The following is a 14,421-nucleotide window of genomic DNA, read 5'->3' as shown; positions in this document are numbered from 1 at the left end:
AAAAACAAAAGTTCTAGTTCTATAGTGAAACCTTCCTTCTCTCTAGTCTATCAGGGACATTTAGCAATTCTTAGAGTTCCTTGACTATTCCAAAGTCTTTCCACAGCTTAGGAACCCAAGCCAAATTCCACCCAAGGGAGTTAGTGGAGTAGAGGATAGTAGTTCTTCAAACAGGTCACCCTGAGTATATTATCAAAAAGATCTTAGCTTAATGTCTAGCACTTCTGGGATTCTTTCCCAATTCTGTCTTCTCCCCACCCTGAACCACTAGCTGTACATGGCTGGGCAGGAAGAAACACAGGAGTAAGATAATGATTCTGGGAGACAGAAGTAACCTAATCAATAGTGAATTTGTCTTTATTATGGTATAGGAATATCTCACTGGCCTTTACCAGAGCTTGGAATAAATATTCTCTGCCTATTTCCTCCAAACAACTTTCTGAATCAAAATTTATCTTCTCAGGTATCTTAACATTTAAAAAGTACTGTGCTAGGAAACTGGGGCATCAATAGAAAGAAATAAAGTTTATTCTGAATGAACAAAATAGCTTTCTGTTTAAATACCAGTCTCAACTAATACTAGTAACTAACACTTATGTAGAGTTTCCTATGTGCCAGGCTCTGTTCTCAGAGCTTTATCTATATTGACTCCTTTCATTCTTATAACAGTCCTATGATAAAGTAGATTCTGTTGTTGTTCTCATTTTGTGAATGAAGATACTAAATCATAAAAATGTTAGGTAATTTTTTCAAGGTCACATTCACTGGTAATTAGTGACAGAGCTGAGATTTAAACTCAGGCAGTCTGGCACAGAATCTATTTTCCCAACCTCTGTGCTATTTGGTGTGGAATCTGCCTGACTGAACTGCAAAGTTAAGGCCCAAGCCTAGGACGTGAAGTTCTAACCAATATGCTGATCCTAACAAGCCCTGACAACACTTCAGGCCCCCAGCAATAACTCAAGAGGGTGATCCTTCATTGCCCAAAATGTGTGTTACATAATGAATAACTCAAAGACTGATGGAAAAGTTTTCATTAATGCTCAGATCATTTCAGATTTTAGTGCCTTTGCATGTGGTAGCAATAATTTCTGCTCTTTTTCTCCACCTTGCAAACACCTACCCCTGTCAATTTCAGGACAAGCATCTTGTCCTCTGGAAGGTCTTCCCTCATTGCTACCCCTAAAGGCAACCCTTCTGCACTCTCTATCGTAGCTTTTGGCACCTTCTGTTAAGTTTATGCTTGTTCTCATCTCTTGAGGTGTGAACTCTTTGATAGCAAAATTCTTTGAAAAGTCTTTGTCTCCTCATTTGTGTATTTAGAATAATAAAATTACCTCTCCTATGAGAATTGACTGAGAAAATCCCTGCAAAGAACTTACTTGACATTGTTAGCTCTCAGTAAAGGATAGCTACTACAAAAGTATAATTTTTGTCCTTGGGTAGTTGGCACAGTGTTAGCATACAATATACATTTAATAAATGTTTTTTAAATGAGTGCAAAATAATATATCCAAAAGCCCACTGGAGGTATACTTTAAAAGTATTAGTTAAAAGTCTTTAATGTACTAGCCTTGATTTGTCAATTTCATCTATTTACATTTCACAGTCTGGCCAGGCATAGTGGCTTACACCTGTAATCTCAGTACTTTGGGAGGCCGAGGCGGGAGAATCACTTGGGTCCAGGAGTTTGAGACCAGCCTGGGCAAGCTAGAGAACCCCTGTCTCTACAAAAACTTTAAAAATTAGCTGGGCATGGTGGTGCACACCTGTGGTCCCAGCTACTTGGGAGGCTGAGGTGGGAGGATCACTTGAACCCAGGAGGTGGAGGCTGCAATCAGCTGTGTTCATGCCATGGCCCTCCAGCCTGGACAACAGAGCAAGACCCTGACTCAAAAATAAATTTCTCAGTCCAAATTGTCGTATATCATGTTGGTGTCATTTCATTTTTGGTTACATTTGAAGGGGATGCTGTGCTCAAGACTGAAATTGAAATAGAAAAGCATTAAGTTGGTACAAAAGTAATTGCGTTTTTTGCCATAAAAGTAATAAAAAAGCAATTACTTTTGCACCAACCTAATAAATATATTCAGGAGAAGATCCCTTTGCTTTTATTTCATTAAGACATTTAGTCATCTTACCATTTATTTATTTATTTATTTATTTATTTATTTGGAGACAGAGTCTTGCTCTGTTGCCCAGGCTCTAATGCAGTGGTGTAATCTCAGCTCACTGCAACGTCCGTCTCCCAGGTTCAAGCAATTCTCATGCCTCAGCCTCCTGAGTAGCGGGGACTACAGGCATGTGCCACCACGCCCAGCTAATTTTTTGTATTTTAGTAGAGACAAGGTTTCACCATGTTGTCCAGGCTGGTTTTAAACTCTTGAGCTCAGGCAATCCACCCACCTCAGCCTCCCAAAGTGCTGAGATTACAGGTGTGAGCCACCGCACCTGGTCATAGTCATCTTACATTTTAAAAATTAGGACAAAGTTAAAAATAGTCCTCATTTTTCCCTTTTTTGTTCCTTTCCCTGCCTCATCATTTAAGATTTGAATACGGAATAATAACTGCTTTCAAAAATTTATTTTATAACCAGATTAAGTTTTGTTAATAATTACCAGCACAACAAAAATTTCAGTGTATCCCAAAAATTTCTAAGCTCCTTAACATTGTCCAGTTTACTGGATTACTATTAATACAATAAAAAATGCCACAGCAACAAAAGAATTTGAAAAATTCCTTTGAGAAATGGGATTTTACCTATTGGAAAAAAGTCATTTCTGACTCTATGTATCTCTTGATCTGTATTTTATTTACTTTCTTGAATTCCTCACCAGTATCTCTAAAACTCTCCATGCTGCTAATTACAAATACATATAAACATTGAGTAGTACTAAGTTGTTCATTTTACCTTAATTCCTTTGAAAGAAATAAACCAGCCATTCATTCCATCTTGTTTTATAAAACTTTTTTTCTTTTCTTTTTTGAGACAGGGTCTCGCTGTGTCACTCAGGATGGAATGCAGTGGCATAATCACAGTTCACTGTAGCTTCAACTTCCCAGGCACAGGTGAGTGATCCTCCCAACTCAGTCTCCCAAATAGCTGGTACTACAGACATGCACTACCACACTCAGCTAAAGTTTTATTTTATTTTTTTGGTAGAGATGGGGTTTCACCATCTTGCCCAGGCTGGTCTCAAACTCCTGGGCTCAAGCGATCCTCCAGCCTCAGCCTCCTAAAGTGCTCAGATTACAGACATGAGCCACCATTTTAAATTTTCTAGTAGCCATATTTAAAAAGCGAAAAGAAACAAGTGAAATTAATTTTAATAACACATTTTAATTGACCTTATATAACCAAAATATTATCATCTCCACACATAATCAATATAATAAAATATTAATGAGATCTTTTACTTTTTTCTTTCTTACTAAGTCTTTAAAGTCCAGCATGTATCTTATACTCACAGCACTTCTCAATTCAGACTAGCCACATTTCAAGCACTCAATAGCTACATATGGTAGCTACCGTACTGAATTATGCAGGCATAGAAAATTGTAAGGCACTGTAAATCGTAAAGGGAAAATACACAAAAATAAAGAGAACAGCATAATGAACTCAATGTTGCTCTCACCAGATTTCAGTAATTAGCAATACATGGCCAATCTTTTTTTTTCTTTTCTTTTTTTTTTTTTTTTTTTTTGAGACAGAGTCTCACTCTGTCGCCCAGGCTAGAGTGCAGTGGCACAATCTCAGCTCACTGCAACCTCCATCTCCCAGGTTCAAGGGATTCTCCTGCCTCAGCCGCCTGAGTAGCTGGGATTACAGGGACATGCCACCACACCTGGCTATTTTTTGTATTTTTAGTAGAGACAGAGTTTCACCATGTTGGCCAGGCTGATCTTGAACTCGTGACCCCAAGTGATCTGCCTGCCCCTCAGCCCCCCAAAGTGCTAGGATTACAGGTGTAAGCCACTGCACCCGGCCAATACATGGCCAATCTTAATTCACTTGTACCTCCATCCACTCCTCCCAAACCCTGAATATTTTGAAGGAGTTGCATGGATGGAAACCTGAAGACCTATTACAAGGCTATCACAATAATCCAGACAAACCAGTGGCAACTTAGCCTAGGGCGATGGCAGTGGAGATGGCGAGAAATGGAAGGTTGATCGGATCCTTGGCATATTTCAAAGGTAGAAGCTGACAAGATATACTGATGGATATATGGGATGTGAGAGAGAAAATCAGGAATAATTTCAAGGTATTATGCCTGAACAAAATAATGCTGTTGCCTTTTACTGAAACAGGACACTGCCAAGGGAACAGTTGGGTGGTAATCAAGAGTTCATTTTTGGACATGTTAAATTTAAACTACCTATTAGACACCCAGGTGGAGATCATAAATAAAGAGCTGGTTATCTAGATCTGCAATTCAGGAAAGAAGTCCAGGCAGCAGACATAAACTGAAAGTCAGAAAGTCAGAAAATCATTGGTATTTAAAACCATGAAACAAGATGAGTTTATTTAGTAGGAAGTGAATGCAAATAGAGTAGAACAGAGGTCTTCAGATACTTCCAAGTTTAGAGCAGGAAAAGGAGGAACCAGGAAGAGAGACTGAGTAGAAGCATCCAGTAAGATAAAAAAGAAAATGAAACACAAGAAAAAGTAATGCCACAGAAGACAAGCAAAAGAGGTGTTTCAAGGAGGTGTTTCAAGCCTGTCCTCGCAGGAGTTTCAGGTTTAATTCATCGTAACTACCTACTCTTGTAACCACCAAAATAAAAAGACAAAAATTAAACCTAGAGGGACAGCAACAGTCCAAGGATACCTGGTAGAAAGCAAACGCAAAATGACTATCAGGATACAAACTTCAGCCCAGGCCTGGCAGGATTCCCACAACAAAAGGCACATTGAACATGAGATCACAATCCAAAATTACAAAGAAATAAGAAGCAAACTCTCACGAATTAATATCCGTAGTTACAACAAACAGCAGGTTTAAACCACCAAGAACTTTAAACAATGAAACCACCTTTGCAAAAATTACAACAATGAGAAAATTATGACAGTGAAAGAGATCTGATCTATCCAACAGCATCTTGCTTCTAACCTCCTAAACTGCCCTTGTTCATTCTTGGGTGTAGGCCAAGCTAACTTTGGGAGAAATTTAGTTTATATTTTAAATGATAATAGCCCTTCCCAAAAACTAAACTGCCTCTGTAAAACTAACTAAAGGCCAAGAAGTTAGGAAGATGAGAGGGGCCTGAATTCTGCTAAGATGTAAGCATAGTTAAATGATTACCAGCTATTATTCCAGCAGTTGCAAGATGTGCAACTTCCCCAATTCACTATTATAGAACCTAAGATTGGCCTTCTGAGATCTCCTTTCAGGCTTTTGCATTTCTGATGACTAGATGGCCCCACCTAGATCCATGACTCTTGTCTCAACTGGTCCTGTGGCCCTCACCCAGAAGCAGACTCAGTACAAGAGGACCGTTTTCCACACCCCTATGATTGTATCCCCAACCAATCAGCATCACTCATTCCTTTGACTGCCAAACTATCCTTGGAAAACCTTTGCCTCCAAATTTTCAGGGAAACTGATTTGAGTAATAACTCTGTGTCCTGTGTGATGTGGCTGGCCCTGTGTAAAATTCTTTCTTTATTGCAATATCATGGTCTCAGTGAATTAGTTTTGTCTGTGCAATGGGCAGGAAGAACCCATCACAATTATAATAATAGAATTTTATAGATAGAGACTGTGAAACAGAGAGAGGAATAGCACTGGGTATAAAACAGGAAGTAGGCAATGAAACCACAGATAACAGAAAAACCAAAATGAGGGAGAGAAAACAGTCAAAACCCTGGTCAGGGTGACATGTCTGTCACTCTCCAGGCAACCCCAAATAAGGGATAAAAGGGGGTGCTAATGAGGATGGGGAGGTCCCTGAAATCCCCTCCTTTTCCAGAATAACTAGTGATTATTCCATTGCCTAGTTTTTAAAAACCTATAAAATTAGAAACCCAAACTCCATTGTGCACAACTCATTCTCACAAGCATGCCCACACTTCTCTCTTAAGTGTGTACTTTTACTTGGCAATAAAAGCTTCTTGCCTTTTGCTTCATTCCAACTGATCCCTGAATTCTTTCTCAAGATAGTGTCAAGAACCTGGAAACTGGCTGCGGCTAGGGTCTCACCAGCTTCTGGAAACCCACCTAAGCCCTCCAGCAACAAAGTAAGTACATTGTCAACAAAAATAGTCAAACTCTGTAAAATATTTCAAGAGACTTATTCTGAGCCAAATATGAGTGACCAATGGCCCAAGGCACAGGCCTCAGGAGATCCTGAGAACATGTGCCCAAGATGGCTGGGGAAGAGCTTGGTTTTATACATTTTAGAGAGACATGAGACATTAATCAAATACATGTAAGATGTACATTGGTTCAATCTGGAAATGTGGGACAACTGGAAGCAGGGGGCGCTTGGAGGTGATAGGTAGATTCAAAGATTTTCTGATTGGCCATTGGTTGAAAAAGTTATTGTCTAAAGCCTTAGGAATATCTGGGTTAAGATAAGGGTATGGAGACCAAGATTTTATCATGCAGGTGAAGCCTCCAGGTAGCAGGCCTCAGAGAGAATAGATTGTAAATATTTCTCATCAGACTTAACGAGTCTGTTCTATCATTAATTCTAAAAGGGAGAATATAATGAGGCATGTCTGACCACCTGCCTTCCCATCATGGCCCGAAACAGTTTTTCAGGTTAGCTTTGGAATGCCCTTTGTGGGAGGAGAGGTCCTTTCAGGTGGTCATAAGGCTTAGAATTTTATTTTTGGTTTACAACATTTATTATTATTTTTGAAAAAATCCAAAGCATGAGGGGAAAAAAGCACATTCAAAAAAAAAACAGGCATATTCAAAAAAAGAACTTCCACTTCCAGCTGTGAGGGAGAAATAGGAACTGGGTTTACCCTCTGTGGTAGGCTGAATAATGATCCCCCAAAATATCCAAGCCCAAATCCCTAGAAGCTGTGAATGTTACCTTATATGGCAAAAGAGGCTTTGAAGATTAAACTAGGGATCTTGCAATGAGATTATCTAATGGACACTAAATGTAGTCACAAATGTCCTTATAAGAGGGAGGCAGAGAGAGATTTGACAACAGAAACAGAGGCAATGTGATGACTGAAGCAAGATGCTACACTGCTGGCTTTGGAAATGGGAAAAGGAGCCTAAAGCCAAGGAATGCAAGGAATGAAGCTCTAGAAGCTGAAAAGGCAAGGAAATATTCTCCCCTAGAGCTTCCAGGGGAGCTCAGCCCTGCCAACACCTTGATTTCAGCCAGTGTAACTGATTTCAGATTTCTGACTTCCAGAACTCTAAGAAAATAAATGTACTGTTTTTGAGAAAGAAAGGGAACTTTTTATGTGAGAAATTGAGCCTCTTCTAAATTACCGGGCCAGAGAGGCATGGGAAATGTGACAGCAGTCACGTCACGTCACCCTTCCCCACTTTGAGCTAAGTAATCATCTCTAGAAGCTGCTTGCCACGTGGACTCTAGACCAGTGGTCCCCAACCTTTTTGGCACCAGGGACCAGTTTCGTGGAAGACAAATTTTCCATGGACCAGGGAGGTGGGACAGAATGGTTTGGGGATGAAACTGTTCCACTTCAGATCATCAGGCATTAGTTAGATTCTCATAAGGAGCATGCAACCTAGATCCCTCACATGTGCAATAGTGTCTGCACTCCCATAAGGATCTAATACTGCTGCTGATCTGCCAGGAGGCAGAGCTCAGGTGATAATGCTTGCTCACTGCTGCTCACCTCCTGCTGTGCTCCCAGTTTCTAATAGGCCACAGACCGGTACAGGTTCATGGCCTGACAGTTGGGGACCCGTGCTCTAGACTGTCACCATGGACACCACAACCCACACCCTGTAGTTCAACAATGTATAGCCAATTACTAATCAGTGTTATTTTCTGGAAAGCAACGAGAATTCCTGACAAATAGCTTTGTAGCAGCCCACTCCTTCTCTCCGTTTTTGCCTTTAAAAACCTACTTGTAACAAAGGTCTAATGGAGTTCAACATACCCAAGATTACTCGGGTCTGTCTTCCAGGCAACTGTCCTCATTCTGGCTCAAGCCAGCTCTTTGAAATTATATTTTGTGCCTCAGTTTCTTCCTTTAGACCGACATTTTAATCCACCAGATTTGTGGTGATTTTGTTAATACACCCTTCCTCCACTTTAAACAAACAAAAATCCAGAAAAAAACATATAAAACAGTTTTCAGATGTTGAACAACAGGAACCACAGAACGGTGATCCCTGAGAGAAGGAAAACAAATGAAGGAAGCCCTATAATTGCCGCCAGCATACTGCACGAGAGTTTCCAGGCCACAGCACAGGGAAAGGGAACCCAAACAGGGCCATTCGCTCCAAATTGAAAAGGAAAGGTTGAGAATTCAGCAAAGCCAGTGCAGCTAGAATTTGCAAGGCAGGGAATTCTTCCACTGAGTACTGATCAGAATGCTTTATGACAGCGATTTAGTCATAGTGATTAGAATTGCTAAAATTTTTTAAACTGACCGTATCAAATGCTGATGAAGAAGCAGAACTAGAACTCTTCATACATTGCTGTTGGGAATACAAAATTGTACAGTCACTCTGGAAAACAGTTTCATGGTTTCTTATAAAGTTAAACACGCACTTATCATATGACCCAAAAATGCCAACACTCCTGGGTATTTACTCAAGAGAAATAAAAATCTGTATAAACAAGTAAAGGCCTACACATAAATGTTTATATTAGTTTTACTCACAATCACAAGAAACTATAATAAAATAGCCCAAATGTCCATCAACTGGTGAACGGATAAACAAATTATGGTACATTTATACAATGGAATACTGTAACCACCCAAAGTGTTCATTTTGCCCACTGCCCAGATACAGCCAATTTATCAAGACAGGAGAAGTGCAAAAGATTAAAAGTTTGATGCACCTACATCCAGCTAAATGGGAGACTGGAGCTTTATAGTTACTCAAATCAGCCTCCTTGAAAATCTGGAGGCTAGGGTTTTTGAAAGATAGTTTGGGGAGAGGGGAGTAGCTAGGGAATACGCGCTGCTGATTGGTTGGGGGTGCAATCATAGGGGTGTGGGAAATGGTCCTCTTCTGAGAAGTACTGAATCTGCTTCTGGTCGGGTCCCAGGACCAGTTGGGGGTTGTGGGTGAGGCCATCCATAGTCAGAAATGCAAAAGCCTGAAAATACATCTCAAAAGGCCAGTCTTAAGTTCTACAATAATGATGTTATCTGCAGGAGGAATTGGGGAAGTTGCAAATCTTGTGACCCCTGGAATAATGGCTGGTGACTGTTAATGTCTACACTTTAGCAGAATTCAGACTCCTCTCATCCTTCTAATCTGGCGATCTTTCATTAGCTTTAGAAAGGCAGCATGGTTTTGGGGAATGGCTATTATCATTTAAATTACAAACTAAATTTCTCCCAAAATTAACTTGGCCCATGCCTAGGAAGACTAAGGACAATTTGGGGGTTAAAGGCAAGATGGGGTTGGTTAGATCTCCTTCACTGTCATAAATTTCTCACTATTCTAAGTTTTGCAAAGGCAGTTTCAATACTACTCGGCAATACAATAAATGAACTACTGATTCATGCTACAACATCCCATAAACTTTTTTTTTCTTTTTCTTTTTTTTTTTTAGATGGAGTTTTGCTCTTGTTGCCCCAGCTGAAGTGCAATGGTGCAATCTCAGTTCATTGCAACCTCCACGTCCTGGGTTCAATTGATTCTCCTGTCTCAGCCTCCCAAGTAGCTGGGATTACAGGCATATGCCACCACGCCCAGCTACTTTTGTATTTTTAGTAGAGATAGGGTTTCTCCATGTTGGTCAGGCTGGTCTCGAACTCCTAACCTCAGGAGATCTACCCGCCTTGGCCTCCCAAAGTGCTGGGATTACAGGTGTGAGCCACTGCGTCCAGTAACATCCTCCAATCTTAAAAACATTATGCTAAGTAAAAAAGACAGACACAAAAACCACATAATGTACAATTCCATTTATAGGACATTCTGGAAAGGGCAAAACTTCAGAAAAAGAAACTGGATCAGTGAATGTATCAGGGCTTGGGGAAAGGGACAAAATACAAAGGAACCAAGATAACTTTCTGGAATGGTGGGAATATTCCATATATCTTGATTATGGTAGTGGTTATATGTATGTATATATTGGTCAACACTTTAAAAAAAGTAAATTAACCTAAAATGTATAAATTTATACCTCAGTAAAACCAGCTTCAAAACTTTTAAGCAAAAGGCAGGAGGGAAATAGTTAGCATTAATACATTCTCAGATTCTATTGTTCTAGGAGAAGGTCAAAGTTTTTATTAACTTTAAAGTCAAGTAGGCATAAAATATTTAAAGAAAACTAGCATATTATTAGAAATACAATGTATCATTTCCAAAACAATAGAAGGGAAAGGAGATGTTGGATATAAAAATGCTCTAGGAATAAATGCTCGGTGCTACAAAGTGAAACTAGCACTCAGGCAAAAGTTGTCTCAGCAAGGAAATTTACTTCTGCAGAAGGGTGCCACTCATGTCAATCCATATTGCTAGAGCACACCAAACAAAGGAGAGCAGCAGGTTTTTATTCCTGATGCATAGTCCCTACTTCTGGGTCACTCCCCCATGGGCTGGGGCCGGACCGCACAATCTGAGCTGATCCGATTGGCTACTTGAAAATATTTTTCTAAATATGGAAGAGAAGGGGGACATGAGGTACAGTGGTGAAGCATGTGAGACCTGCAGTTTCAGGGGAACAGTGGATGCAGGTAACCAAGTGAACAGATGTGAGTTATTGATTAGAGCTGATGGGAAGGGGGTAGGCTGCTTACAGTAACTAGGGGAGAGGAGAAACAAGACAGGTGAGTTTGAAAACAAAGGACAAGGAAGTCAGCAGCCCAAATCTTTGAAGAGAAACTCAGAGAAATTCATTGTCTCTTACAATTCCTCCCTTTTAATTTTCTTATGATTCTTTCTCTTTAAACTTTTGTTTTTAACATGTCTTGGCTTTGCCATTTGATTTGATCTTCTAAAAGGAAAAGTTTACTTGAATAAGGTGGAGAAGAACTAAGGGAGGCTTTAGTAAGTGCTGTTTGTACAATCCTTTGTACTAGCCTACGGATGCATGATATGACACAACACCCAACAAGAATGAGTACACCTATTACGACTGCAAGAGAAATAAGAATTAAAGCTATGATTTTTTTCCATTTACCAAACTACTTTCTTAGCCATCCTGCAATAGGGTCATTGACTCCCAAATTTTTAGCTAATTTATTGGATAAAGTGGTAAGTCCTTGTAAGGCCTTTGTTACGCTCCCCTTGAGGGCAGTGTTGTTTGGGATGAAGGTACAACATTAGGTTTTAATCGTAACAAAAAACACATCTTTTTGGCTAATAACATGTCTAGAGCTATTCTGTTTTCCCAAGCCATTTGGCTAGTAGGCCCTAATTGGTTGGCTATTCCTTTGATAGCATCCCTGGTGTAATTAATAAACTGCTGCCGATTATAATAGATGTAATTTATCCAAGCTACATTTTTATTAATAGTTACCTGTGGAAATATGGAGTCAAATCCTGCAGCTATTTGGTCATGGGCTTTGAACCTGTTAGGCACTCCCCTTTGGACTCCAGTGGCATCTATGTAAACTTGAGAGTCAAAAGACCCATAAGGGGCTTCTCTTATTGTTTGGTGTTGTGGTTTTTCTTTCTCTGGTTGATGAAATGCCAAGGTGAAAGGGATAGTCAATTGGACAAGAGCACAAGTGCTGCTCAGTTACTTGGCAGAGTGTCCAGTAAGGGTCCACTGCAATACCACTATACATCCACTCAAGGATGACTAAGGGCAGACTGATGGGTAAGCTGTTGGAAGGGCTTGAGCTCACTACATCCTGTTGAGCTTCCAAGGAACGCCATGTTCTCCCCCTGTAGTGTGAGACACAAGGTGAAATTGACGTTGGGAGACGGAAGCTGGATGGCTCTTGGGGGCTGACCTGCAGGGTGTTGAAGTTCAGGATATAACAGAAAGAGAGCTTGACACGACTTGTTGCCCCAACTGAGGAATCCTGGAAAAGAGCTACCATACGGTCCATACCTGGTCAACTGAAGGACCATCCTAGTTTTGGAAAGAGGACAACCTGGGCCTCTGGTCTGCCATGTGCACAAGCATAACAATTGCTTTTGTTCTTGATACCCTGTTTCAATTGCTAGAGTTTGTCTTAGATCCTTCACTTCTACAATATTGACCTTGGCATTGTTGTTGGGCAGGGTAGAAGGTTTAGAAGGAGAAGGAGAAGTGAGTTAACAAAGCGTATTTTAAAGAAGCCTATAGGGTAGGGTCATATCCATTCGCCTCTGCTCCTAAGCCATAAAAGTGTTCTAAAGGGGGTGCAGGGTTTGTGAAGGTAGGGGCATTAATAGAGATAATTACTGGGTTACAATGGTAAAGTTGACAATTAGGGGGTGTGGTTCATTTGGTAAGGCAGAGGCAAGATTTTAGGTCCATACAGCCCTCTGGGGAGGTCCCGCCATGTTCACTGGTAGTCAGGATGACATCTGCCCATTGAGAATATATTTCCCAAATTGGGGTGCCTTGGTACCCATGCCACGAGAAGGCATGGGGTCAGTGGCATCTCTGAAGGGCAGAGGTATTTTTCTAAAGTAGGGACATACTTTGCCACAAGGCAAGGCAAGCATCAAAGGTAATGATTTGGGGTGAGTCTGACTTAGTTACATTGAAAACAAGATTAGCAATAGAATGAGGAAAGAAGAAAGGGTAATAGAAGAGATAAAAGAGAGTTAAACTTTTCTTAACCTTAGAGGAGGTTTTGCCTTTTTCCTGATGCATAGTCCCTACTTCTGGGTCACTCCCCCATGGGCGGGGGCCGGACCGCACAATCTGAGCTGATCCAATTGGCTACTTGCAAACATTTTTCTAAATATGGAAGAGAAGGGGGACATTATTCCCTTGGATAATGGCCCATGACTTTGGGGATGGTGATGCCTTCTTGACTTGGATGTGATGGATCCATCTTTTCTTGCTGTTTGGACTGCAGTTTTAGTGGTTAGAAGCACTAGGCCAGCTCCTTAGGCTGGTGTTGATGTACTGGGAACTCTAGGGGCGGCGCCTGTACCGGAAAATTTTGAGTTTTGAGGAAAGAGAAAGTGGAAGATAAACCAAGTATGTAGGAATGTTGGCACTGGATTGTTTTGAAAAGTAGTTTGGATTTTTACTAGGGTAATAGGAAGATAGAAGACATTTGATTTATGGCAACCAAGTCTCTAGACTTCTTTGACTAAGGGTATAAATTCCTATACACGTATAAACTTTGTCTGTGCTATACGTAGCTTGGGGTCTTTAATGGGTAACATTTTTTTGAGTTCCCTTTAGTGCCTACAGGAGAAATGGCAGCCTATTTGGCTTATCTGATTTGCTAGGTTATTTTTTTTTTAATTTTTATTTTTTGAGACGTAGTCTCGCTCTGTCGCCCAGGCTGGAGTGCAGTGGCCGGATCTCAGCTCACTGCAAGCTCCGCCTCCCGGGTTCAGGCCATTCTCCTGCCTCAGCCTCCCGAGTAGCTGGGACTACAGGCGCCAGCCACCTCGCCCGGCTAGTTTTTTGTATTTTTTTTAGTAGAGACGGGGTTTCACCGTGTTAGCCAGGATGGTCTCGATCTCCTGACCTCATGATCTGCCCGTCTCGGCCTCCCAAAGTGCTGGGATTACAGGCTTGAGCCACCGCGCCCGGCCTTTGCTAGGTTATTTTAAAAGACAAGCTTTTCTGGTGCTTGGAGACATGGATCATAGACACTTGGGTGATTAACTCCTCATGAACAAGGTTTTGACTTTTACTATTAATTTAGTCTGAAATTTTCTAAATGTATGAGCCACTGTAAAGGTGTATTTAGAATTAGTATAGATGGTTCTTTCCTGGTCCTGCAGGTACTTTAGAGCTTGACTAAGTGCATACAGCTTATAAATTTGAATAGACTTTTATTAAACACTTTGACTTTATTTTTCCAGGAACTTCTTTATTAATTACTGAACACCTGTTGCATTTTTTTTCCCTTAGTCATTTCTGAAGAGGGTTTCTCCTAAGTTTGGCCAGATGTTTATAACCAGTTAAATCTAAATATGTGTGCTTTCTTTTTAGATTTGGATCTCTTGTTAAGAAACTTGCTAGGTTAGGTGAATTATCAGTAGTTAATGTTAAACCATCTTTTTTGACAGAATAGCCTTATACACATGTAATACTTTTCTGGTGGTACATTTTAATATAAGTGACCTTAAAGAATTAAAGTTCTTTTCTGGTGGATATTTTCACTTTAACAT

The sequence above is a fragment of the Macaca nemestrina genome, chromosome 4, assembly GCF_043159975.1.
Source record: "Macaca nemestrina isolate mMacNem1 chromosome 4, mMacNem.hap1, whole genome shotgun sequence".
Taxonomy (NCBI): Eukaryota; Metazoa; Chordata; class Mammalia; order Primates; family Cercopithecidae; genus Macaca; species Macaca nemestrina.
Note: the sequence above shows the minus strand (reverse complement) of the source record.